This window comes from Leptinotarsa decemlineata, unplaced genomic scaffold (assembly GCF_025532065.1).
Source record: "Leptinotarsa decemlineata unplaced genomic scaffold, Ldec_3_MD MMD2_P_RNA_scaffold_3, whole genome shotgun sequence".
In the NCBI taxonomy this organism is placed as follows: domain Eukaryota; kingdom Metazoa; phylum Arthropoda; class Insecta; order Coleoptera; family Chrysomelidae; genus Leptinotarsa; species Leptinotarsa decemlineata.
This window is the reverse complement of record NW_027412530.1, coordinates 140,858-153,879: the sequence shown is the minus strand read 5'-3', so window position 1 is coordinate 153,879 and position 13,022 is coordinate 140,858.

Genomic DNA, 13,022 nt, shown 5'->3' with positions numbered 1-13,022 from the left:
ACTGTGTTGCTGTTTTATCAGCTATTTTCCTCAATGGAATAGACAGAGGTTGAAAAATCTTTTGCAATGACTCATCTTCTTCGGATTTGTCCAATTTTCAGAGCCAAATATTTTTTTCGAATGATGCGTGCAATTTCGTTGATTTTTTCTTTCGATTAACATCAACTTCTTTGCTCAACGGTTTCATGATGGTGAATGAAACTACATCACGCCATGTGTATACTCTTATATTTGTCGAATCCTTGACGATAACGTCCACCATTCTTATCGAAATCTTTCATTATTACACGGTTCCATATCGATGTTGCCAACATTCGGCACACATTCTCTTGAATTCATCGAAAGACATGTCGGGAGAGACGTGTTCATCGATACATGTTTCAAATTCATTTCATCCTGTTTGATAAGTACAATCATATTGCAATTGTCTCGTATCAATTGTTTGGGGGATTTTTGATATGTCTGACGAAGATAGGCGGCGTCATTGTTCTTATGCTACATACAGAAAAAATATTCGCGAATTTTCTGTTGGCCATCACATGGACATCATCGAAAATGAATATGGATTTGATTTGGCTACGTGAGGACTTATGATATCCTCATTTTCCCTGAACGGATAATATCCCAACCCCTTGACTTTACTGAAATTCTTGAACCACTTGATATTCAGGTTGATACAAATGATTTTGAATATACGTAGATATTTTCAAAATTTGGCGCCATTCGGGTGGAATAGCATGTTAAGATAGCGTTTGTCTTTCCACAACCACTCGGCCACAAATTATTGCACGAAACGAATGCTTCCCAACTACACTACTATTGTTGGCTTCATTGAAAAAGTCTTAATTTTCAATAGGTAATGTCTTGTCTTGTTGAACGACTTTCATGATGCGATGCTGGATAATGAGTGCGCTACGGTTATAAATGAAAACATCATAGTCATCACCCAATCATTCTCAATGTTGACTTACTCGGTGTAGGTGTCGTCAATTCGATCATCAATAAGCTCCCGTTCGAATTACATCTACCTGGTTATCAGTTTTGCGGACCAGGCACCAAATTGAAAAAGAGATTGGAACGCGGTGACACCGGTGTGAATCCTTTGGACGAATACTGTAAAGATCACGATATCGTGTACTCTCAAAGCGACTCATTAGAAGACCGTCATAAAGCAGATCAAGTGTTGGAAAATAGAGCTTGGGAAACGCGTTAAATCGAAAGACGCTAGATTTGGTGGAAAAGCTGCAGCTTGGCTCGTAACTACAACAATGAAAGCGAAACGTAAGCTCGACATGGGGTTGTCCTTTCGACGTTATATGCTTCAAAAAATTACTAAGAATTGGGAGCCACATCCTACCAATATTAAGAATCTAGTGCTTCGGCTTTGCGAGCTGCTAAAATGGCTTGAGTCAAACTGGAGGACGTAAGAATATACGGATACCTAGGATAATACCATTCGAAGCGAAATCTGGAGGAATCCTTCCCCTCATACCTATATTCGGTGCCCTTTCAGCTTAGGGTTCGTTGGCAGGTGGAGCAGGCGCTATCGCAAAAACCGTAATAGATGCTAAAAATGCCAAAAAGAAACTTGAAGAAGATCAACGCCACAATAAAGCTATTGAACATTTAGGTTCCGGTTTGTACCTACGCAAAACACCTCGAGGATTTGGTCTGTTCCTAAAGAAACAACAGCAACGCAAAGGGCGAGGTCTTTACTTGAAAAAGCAAAAAAACTCCTACTGAAGCTACCCCATAGAGCATTATACGATTCGGAAATTCAAAAATGTGCCCGTCAAATGAGAATTCACATTTTCGTGGAGTCTTTATGCGCGACACGTTGCCAACTCGTGGTCCTCGACTGCGAGAATGTGCTGTAGTGCTGTATTGAATTTGGATTCTCGATTGAATAAAGGCACTCATTGGATAGCTTACATTAAAAACGGCAATGCTGTACAATATTTTGATAGTTTCGGTAATCTCAAACCTCCAATGGAATTGGTCAGATATTTTGGAGGGGTTATAACGATTACATATAACAATGATCAGTATCAAAATTTTGACCAGAGTAATTGCGGACATCTGTGCCTACAGTTTCTGCTCCATAGTGTCTGCAAAAATGGTTGGAGATAAATCTTTGCGAGATTTAACCGATGCTGAGTTGAAAACTTTATCGATCGACTATTTGATTGAGAATGCTAAACCTTGGGAATTATTGGATGTTTGGCATAGATTACCAAAGGACTACCAACATCGATTCGCTTTGCAGATTCGTTTACCATGTTTCATCCATTACCGACATGAGGTACCACCACCTACATCAGCTGCGTCATCGCTACAAGAAGCAATGTATTATGGTCCTGTGAGTTCGCAAATAGAATGTTATCATTGTAGAAATAAATGATTTTTATGTGAAATGTTGTTGTTGTTGTTTAAATCATTATTAAAGGAGATGTCATACTGACATTATATCAGTCATATCTATGATATCAACGCTAACGAGTCGTTCTTCGACGCTCTCCATCGATTTCAATCCACCCATTCGGTTAGATTCTGATTCTGAATATACTTTGGCTTTGCTCAGTTTCCATTCGTACAACAGTATACCCAACATTGGAGAAGGTACGAAATTCTACTACTATGAAAACGCAGACAAAACTAAACAGAAATTGGATCTTACGAAATTGGTGACATTGAAGAATTATTGAACAAATACATCACGCCTAAAACGTTCAAGGAAAACCCTGAGGATTTTTTCTATCTGAAACCGAAAAAATAATACGCTGAAAAGTGAAATATTCTGTCTGAAGCACTCGATTGATTTCCAACCTGCAAATAGCTTGGCTCACATACTGGGGTTTTCATCTACTGTTCTCAAACCAAACTTACATCACGAATCCGATCTACCTGTTGATATCATTAAAGTACGCATCATACACATAGATAGCAACATAACGTTTGGAGCCTTCTACAACGACACACCGACTCATACGATATACGAATTTGCTGTTGGTGTTGATCGGGGTATGCAATTGACGAAATACCTAATCACCCATTTACCTACCTATTGCACATAGAGAAGAAATAAACAATATCACGCTGCGAGTGCTCGACCAACATTCTAGGCTCATAGATTTCCGAAACGAAGAAATAATAATTCGTTTGGAATTGAAGCGGAAGTATGGTGCTGACTATCTATAGAAATAATACACCTCCATACCCCAAGTCAGTCTTCACCAAGTCCTTCACTAGTCGACAACTATTGACAACAGAAAAATGAATTGTTTCTGGAATCTCTTGGTTATCATGTTGTCCAATCAAGTGTTCAACATTTTTCGAAAACCGCAAATCGATGAGTCCATACAAAAGGTAGAAAGGCGGACCTACTATCCATATGTCAAATCTTTTTGCAACAATGATGTTATTGAAATCAACATTAATCAATCTGATGCCTACGATGCTTTGTACGATAGTCTGCTGTTCATTAGTGGAAAAAGTTGAGAAGACTAAAGGGGACGGTGAGGTGTCATTCGTAAACAATGCTGGTGCTTCCATTTTTCAATCTGCTAGTTATGAGCAGAGTGGTGAGGAATTGGAAGCAGTTCGTGAACTTGAAATTGTTAGTACTGTTAGAGGCTTTCTCATCTACACCGACGAAGATATCAAACACTTGGCCACCTCCGGTTGGACTTTCCCCAACAATACAGGCGTCATCAACACAACTCATCTAACATTCAACTTGCTCATACCCATGAAGCATTTTTTGAATATCTTCAACGATTATCAGTGTGTTTCCTACGGTAAACATACCATTCGATTAGTACGAGCTGGAGATGATAGCAACTGTTTTAAAATAGAAGAGACTCCTGCTGCACTAACACCGAAAACGGAAGTTAAATTGGAAATTGAAAATATCGAACTGAAAGTTAAACGACTCTTTCCGCATGATCAAATTAAATTGCAACTTTTGAAAGCTATCCAAGCAGACACTCCTATTCTCATACCGTTCAGAAAATGGGAACTTCATATGCTGCCTGCTCTCACACAAGGTGCAAAAAATGAAATATGGGCCGTCAAGACTTCTTCGTTCTTCGAAAGCCCTCGCTATGTAATTGTATGTTTCCAAAAAAATCGTGACTACACTAAAGTCAACAATGATCCAACAATATTCAATCATTCGAATATTACCAATATAACGCTCACTCTTAACGCTGAGAATTACCATAAGGAAAATATGCATTTGAATTTTGCAAAGGGGAATTTTTCGCAAGCTTATTTCAACTACTCACAATTTGGTCTCAGCTACAAAATAACCAATCAACATAATCCTCTTCTCACTTCCACCGTCTTTACGGACAAAGCTCTCTTCGTCATCGATCGTTCCAGAAGGGATGAGAGCATCAAAGTTCCAGTGTTGATGTAAAACTTGAATCGAAGCATCCGAGGGATTTCCTCAAAATACTAGAGCCTATTGCATAATTGTGCATGACACTGTCATAGAACACCTCCCACTCAGCGAATTCAAAAAAAATGGAACTGAACATGTGATTTTGCTTCAGTATCAATCGAAGAGTCAACATGAGAATAGCTGTTGTAGATATTCAGGCTTCACCGTCGAGCAAAAATCCCATCCTAAAGAAATAGCCATAAGGATTGGAATTCAGTGTAGTTACTTGTTATTGCTTCCAAACACACCATTTTCCAGTTTGAGTAAAGAAGATCGCCGTACCGCCTGTTACTTGGAGCGAAACATTCACGGATTGAGGTATTTCTCTGGCTTTGTGGAATATAGTCAATTGGATGCCATCCTCATGGAAAATCTACAAGGTGTCGATGTCATTTATATGCGAGGACATCAAAAACATGACTTTCTAACTGAAAATTTTTACGAGTTGAATATACCGACACGCGTTGTGAATTTGGAGGTCTATGACAATACAACATGGATGGTTCCGACATTCGACAACAACGAAGGTGTCTCACCCTGTATGCATCACATTCGCAAGCGAACCAACTACAATTGCAGTCTCCGAAACGTAGATATTTTATACAAATGGCTTTGTGATATATGTTTTTTCTCAAATGGTATATTTTGACGCACCCTGTACTCTTCGACTTCATGTTTGTTTTCAATGATGTATTTTGAGACACCCCGTATACAATGACGGATCGCAGGTTGTCGTATCCTTCTTCAACCAATAGATAGTTCAGCTAGTGACTCATAGATGACTCTGTGTGTTCTATAACTTAATTTTCAAACGGCAACGCTACATTACTCCATAAACATTGATTTATTGTACAACTGGCAACACCTGCTTGCACTAGCAACCGGTAAATCTCGATACCATCTCCATCTCTCTTTGCATCGATTACGTCACATGCGTCTCCCGCTCTTACACACACATACACATCTTTACATGAAATATTAATATTTCCCAAATTAAGTATATTTTCCTATCTACAATATGATAATGACGATTACATTCTACGGAAATCAAAAATAAAAATGCTGTCAAGTATAATGAATGAGTCAATTTCGGTCCCGACAAAACTAACGCTATAAATACCCAACATTCGCAGTTAACTTCAATATCTTACGATGGTGTAGAGGCTAAGGACAATGTCTACCGCGCGGACGACCCCAGGTTCGAATCTCATAAACTATAAACTTTTTTTAATTAAAATCACGTGACTGGAACGTGACAAGGGGGCTGAGGGAGCTGATAGGTTAGGTGGAGTACCAAGGGGGCCGATAGGTTAGGTGGAGTACCAAGGGGGCCGAGGGGCGGAGTTCCACGCTTAAATCGCTACTATACTCGTTCCATCCTGCGTCGATTTCGATGACGTTTCCCCCACTCCCGTTTGCGCCAGAATCCGCCTTGTTCATCTACTATGAGAATGTTGTACTATGCCCTTATCGAGTCGAGACTGCAGTATGGGATCCTGGTTTGGGGAAGTGCCTTAGAAGTACACCTGAAACAGTTAATAATTTTGCAAAAATACTTCCTAAAAATGATCCATAAAAAAGTGAGGAATTACCCATCTGAAAGACTATTTACTGAAACAAAGATTTATGACTTGAGGCAACTCCACTATTTCAACATTATGTTACATACGTACAAAAACAAAAATAACATACTACAAAAATTAGACCACACTTACCAAACTAGACAAAAATCAAATTTGTATACGAAAACAACTGCAACTAAAAGGATTCTTGGCCAGAGAAATCACTATTACTTATGCCAAAAGGTATTCAACCATGTTCCTGAAAACTTGAAAAAAGAAATAATCATGACGAATTCTATCAGTGTCATCAAAAAAAGGATAAAACAATATATATTCAGTTTGCAGAGAAATAATGTAGATGATTTCCTGAATTGTAAATGAGAAATATACATTAGATTTAAATTCGTGTTATCAAATAAATTCATCAATTAAGGTATACATATGTAAAAGGAATAGTTATTTAATTGCCAACTGACATGGAAATTGCATTCATTGCTATGATACATGTGTACTCACCGGATTCCCATGTACAACCTCGAGTTTCTGTGGGATTCATGTTTGTTTACTGTAGGTTTATTCTGTAAAACTTCACCATATCCATGCACTTGGTAACTAAACAATGTTACTAATTCTATAGTACTCTTTCAATTTATTGATCTATAATATGCTTTTAGTATTGTAATGATTTATATTTACTATTGTTATATTTTTATCTTGTTTTACAAAATTTTACTGCATCAATTTTATATATATGTTAAAAATTTGCAACCTACATTGTATTTCATGATTTAATTTAAAATACTCAAGGAATAAAATAACTATTAATAAACCACCCTCACCGCGGACAGCCAATGGCTTTGCGGTTCCTCTCCTTGTTCATTTGTTTTACATAGTTTATAAGATATAATGTTGAATTTTATCCAAATAAACATTATTATTATTATTATTATTATTATATCAAATAAACATTGTCATTTCTAGAACTGGCCAAATTAGAAATCTTTACATTCTGTAAGTAAATTCTAAATTTCATGTACCTGCTTTCTGATCTCAATTACCAAGGTATCATTATATTTACATGGTTCAATTAAAATGTTACCTATCTTATTAACGACATACAATGAATTCGATATGCGGACGGACGACTATTTCAGAAAATGGGTATTTAAATTCTATGATATCCATCTGAGCATATCACATAGTTGGTGCTTAGCGACAGTTACGCTTTGAATAGCATAAAAACGTTTCTGTTCAGTATATCTAATAACGAATGACTACGAGAAACACCATTCATTTTTGAACTGCTTGTGGACTAGTTTCTAGTATTTGATATAGTTTTCATTCTGAAAATCGCACAATCTTTCAATGGAGAATAACAATGAAAACATTCTAGATAATTTGGAAAATTACGTTTTCTCTGAGAATGGGTTCGCAACAAGTTCGGATGCAGTTGCATTTCTGAACAGTAATCCTTCTACTGGTTCTTTACTTTCTGAAGACTTGAACCTGTCAAACCAAGACAGGCAATCAGCAGCAGTGGAAAACAGTATTTCGGCGAAGGGACCAGAACAGCATGTGGAACAGGGAGCGAAATATACTGAAGGAGCGATATCAATGTTGGAGACGGTATTTGAAGAAACTCAAGTAAGTTATCAACCGAGGATCAATTCTCGTATCATGCAACCACCATCACAAATGCTACGTCTAGCGCCTTCGAGTGATTTCAGTGCTTTCTCTCCTATGATACAGCGAGAAAGTACCGGCGAATCCAGTACTATGGAGGGGCAGAATTCCTTTAATTGCCATACTTCTCCTTATCCTTTCCTTTATAACGTCTCGAAACTGTCAAACCAAGACAGGCAATCAGCAGCAGTAAAAAACGATATTTCAGCGAAGGAACTCGAACAGTATATGGAACAGGAAGCGAAATATACTGATGAAGCAATGTCAACGTCGGAGATTGTGTTTGAAAAAACCCAAGGGAGTCATCAACCGGGGATCGATTTCCGTATAAGCCAAACACCATCACAATTGCTACATCTGGAGCCTTCAAATGATTTCAATGCTTCATCTCCTATGACATTGCGAGAATTTACCAGTATATCCATTACTATGGAGGGACAGATATCCTATAATTGTCTTGATTGTAAAAGACAGTTTGCCTCTCTGGGCTTTTTGAAACGGCATTATAATTCTGCCATTCATAAAAATATGGTTTTGAAGAATAGTGCCAACTCACATCAGACGACAAATAGCAACGGAGCAGCAAAGCACTCACATCTTAATGGAGATATGCGTGGAATGTCATCTTCCATTGGAGATTCAGGTGGATCGCAGACGGATATGCAGCTGACTCACCAGCGAGGCTTCGGCCTTGAAACAACTGGAAATAGACTCTGAGGGGACAGCGGTTCTGGAACGTATAAACATGAATGCGATCAATGTAACATGTATTTCTCTAAGCAATGTTACCTCAGACAGCATAGAAAATCGATACATGATGGTGACAAACCCTTCAGGTGTGTTAAGTGCGGCAAAAGATTCAGCAGTGAGGAGGTCTTGCAGAAACATGTCGAAAGGCACTGGAGAGACAAACCCTTCAAATGTGTGCATTGTTTTGAAACGTTTAATTACAAATGGGATCTTACTCGGCACATGTATCATCATACAGATACCAAACCGCACTATTGCCCCATTTGCGGTAAAGGTTACAGTAGAGGGGACCATATGAGAAGACATACTTTGACGCATGGGAAATAATTTCAAGATATCGCACCCTGAGAATGAAAGTGGTTGATTTCAAGAAATACAGTTTGTTGTATATGAGCAAGAAAGTCTTCAAAAAATTGTAGTATTGAATACATCTCAATATAACTCTTCTGTGTTCCGACGCATTATATCGATTCTTAGCAGATTTATAGGTTAGCCTTTTAAGTACACCGTGACCAAGTAACAGCTGAATTGAATAAGGTTTGCAGCTCACGGTCAGCGCCGACAAAGTTAGTGCCATTGTCAGAAAATAATTCAAGAGACTTTCCTCTCCTAGCAAAAAAGCGCTCAATACTAGTTTCAATTTAAGTCACTATTGCAAAATTATATTATAAGTCTGTTTATGACGCATATTGGAGAGCATTCTGTTGACATAATAAATAATAAGTCATTTTTGTACTGGAAGTTCTGTGAATGCGAAGTAATAAATTAAAATGCAAAGTTTTAAAAATGTATATTTATTTTGAGTCTTTGCAACAGTCTCGATAACGTTTCATTTAAGTGTTATCATTAATGAGGTTGTAGTAACTAATTGCCACTTTTGACTGGAAAATAATAAATTATTTCAGAAACGTAGTCTTACGTTACCCTTAATTCACATTACGCTTACGAACTGAAAAGTCTGATGTTTATTCAATTCAGCAAACAATCTTTGGATATCTGAGAAAAAAAAATCAATATATTATAGTAGTAACTATATATATTCCGCTCAATGTCTGCTACCATGTTTTTTTTCCATATTTACCAAAATTTATTTTTGTTTGTGCATAAGCATCCGGCCAATCTTTGGATAGCTAAGTAAGAAAATTATTATATTATAGTAGTAACTCAACCCTTGGCATTCATTTTTTCGAAAGTTGGGAAATTTTGCTGATGAGGTTGGGAAAATGTGGATTCCCTCCCCCCCTGGTATTTCTTTTCGCTACGGCCCTGGTGACATGTTATTTTTAACAGGATTATTGATGGCTTTCTGTGAAATTTGAAACCGAAGTGTTGAATGTAGTAATGAGCTATCATAATATCAGAATTAGATTGGTTTTCTTTATCGCAACTCCAGTCATTTGGAATAGGTGGATTGGTGATTGTCACACGATACTGATTTTCTACACATTAAGTAACATCGCTATTGAGATATTCAACCAAAGGCTCCTGTCTTGTTTTTTTTTCATCAGTCTGTAATTTTGGAGGTGTTATTTTCATCAAACTAAACATCTCTTGAACTAGGAGTAGATGAACAAGGAGGGAACGAGCGTAAAATCCAATGTATTTTCCAATGGAGCTGAACTTTTTGCAATTTTTGGTTCGAACAGGAGTGGGGGAAACGTGTGACGTCATCGACGCAGGATGGAACGAGCGATTCAAGCGTGGAACTCTGCCCCTCGGCCCCCTTGGTACTCCACCTAAAACCTATCAGCTCCCTTAGTACTCGGCCTCCTTGGGATTCCGCATCAGCGCTCAGGCCCCCTTGTCACGTGATTTCAATTAAAAAAAGTTTATAGTTATGAGATTCGAACCTGGATCCTCCGTGCCGTAAACATTGTCCTTAGCCTCTACACCAGCGTAAGATATTGAAGTTAACTGCGAATGTTGGGTATTTATAGCGTTAGTTTTGTCGGGACCGAAAATGACTCGTTCATTATACTTGACAGCATTTTTTTTTTATTTCCATAGAATGTAATCGTCATTATCATATTGAAGATAGGAAAATATACTTAGATTTGGGAAATAATTGAAATTTCATATAAAGATCTGTATGTGTGTGTAAGAGAGAGAGACGCGTGTGACGTAATCGATTCAAAAATTTACGTGGCTTTGCGTATAGGATATTGAGAGATTCATTTGAATGATTTATCGTACAGAATTGTTTCATGTCCTGTTATCAGTAACCCCACAAAGATAAGCGCTCGATTCATCGATACAAAAGTATATGAATACAACAAAAGTTATAGAACACACAGAGTCACTAGCCGAACTATCTATTGGTTGAAAAAGGACACTGTAAACACTAGACTTATGAGACTGCATCTGTCAAATGTCAATACATGTCAGCATGGCAGGTTCGGCGTCGCCGGTTGTACAATAAATCGTTGTTTATGGGGCAATGTAGCGTTACCGGTTTTGAAATTATTCGTGAATGACTCGATGAAAATTGGAAGCGTTAAAGTTATATATTAGTAATGATGAATCCGATTTGAGAAAAAACATTACAGATTGGTGAGGCTGTATCGTTTCAAAGTGCGATCTCTCAATGCTATAACAAACACGGCGTCAAAGTGTACAGGGTGCGTCAAAATACATCATTTGATAAAAAACATAAGAGTTCCACGAGGCTGTAAGTTTTCAACGTGCGATCCTCAATGTGTACAAGGTATCTCAAAATACATCTTTGAAAAACAAATATGACGTCGAAGTGTACAGGGTGCGTCAAAATATAGGAAAAAACATGTCGATTTGAAATATGATATTATTGTGTATACAGGGCGTTTCAAAATAAATCATTGAAAATAAAACATGTCGATTCAACAGAATTCCAGCGTTCCAACATGTCGGAAGTCTCGTATCTTTGTTAACCAAGTTAGCATCATCAGGAGAAGAAGGAAATGACACCAAACGTGTCGAGGAGGTACTGTTTTGCGTGCGACCGTTTTCCGTGCGTTTTCGATCGTTTTTCGTGCGTTTTTGATCGTTTTCGATCGTTTTTCGTGCGTTTTCGACCGTTTTCCGTGCGTTTATTCGTTATCGTTTCATCGTTATTGTCGTAACCGTTTTTTGTGTTTCAATATGACAGTCATTTATCATTTAACGCGTTTCGCTAACCAAGTTAGCATCATCAGGAAATGACTAAAGTCCATGCTTTGTCATATGAAGATTCATTTCGCAAATTCTCAGACTCTTGAACGGAAACTTGTGAAACACTCAACCTAACTTCTGTTAAAGAGTAGTGTCGGCCAGCTAATCAGAATGGAGAAATCAAATATCGCTCGATTGATTGTGCTAGATGAAATTGAACTGGAGAATGTGGATCGAATAATAATAATAATAGTGATAAAACATTGAAACCTTGAAAGTGACGTAGTCATCGTGGGAGGTGATGGCGTGTGTGATAATTTGTGAAAATTGATGAGTAATTACAAGAAATAATAGCACAACTGTCAGAAGGTCTCTAAGTTGTATATTCGCTAATAATGATCGGATCGTCGCGTACAGCACGTCAAATGAGAGGATAAGAAATGCAGAAGTCAACAACGGAGAGAAATCGAAGATGACGCAACATGTCATAAGGGTACTAAACCAAATATTTGTTAATGATAGTTGAATTTCAACGTGCAGTACATCAAATGGAAGGGAAACGAATACAGAGTGTACCGACAGAGAAAAAACAAAGATGGTGTAACGAATATAATATCCAACGCCCAATGTGAAATAGCATAGAAAAAATTGCAAATTCAACAAAAATCACTGAAAAAACTTCTATTTGAAAAATGTTGGGTTGTGAATAACTATAAGTCTATTCCAATTGCAGAAGCTTGATGCAAAACGCAGAATTTATTGACAAAGGAAATGAAAAAACCATTGTATACTGAAACATATGATATATTTGGATTCCTTAGGGTGAGAAGGATTCGAATCCATCAAAAAACGACCACTTTCAGTTTCCACTTCCGGTCGTTTGATTCCGATGATTTTGACAGCATCCAAGGTGCATTTCAATTATTGCATATCATTAAAGAAAACAAACTCTTTGTAATTCTGCGTGGATAATTTTATAATTTTCTTGACAAAACATTTATTATACAATGTTGATAACGTGTTAACCAGGAAGTTTGTATATATATATATATATATATATATATATATATATATATATATATATATATATATATATAAACAATTCCTTGGAGTTATTTGGGATAGCAGCGAAGCGCAAGTGTACTCTTATAACATTATATTTCCAATATTTAGACATTGGTTATTGTCATCATCAGGGAGCTAAGATGATAGATTTTGAATTAATACAGAACTTAAGGTAACAGACAGATACTTACAATGTTAGTGAGATTGGTCGCAATTGAGTTGAATTGAAATTAAAATATGTTGTGATCATGATAAAAACACGTAACAACTGTAAAATTACAAGACATATGAAGTAAGTGAAAGCTACAAAATATATACGTTAAATGAGGAAAATTCATAAAATTGTGTTTTTTTAAATTTGAGAATGAACGTGGTGACCTTAGGTTAGAAAC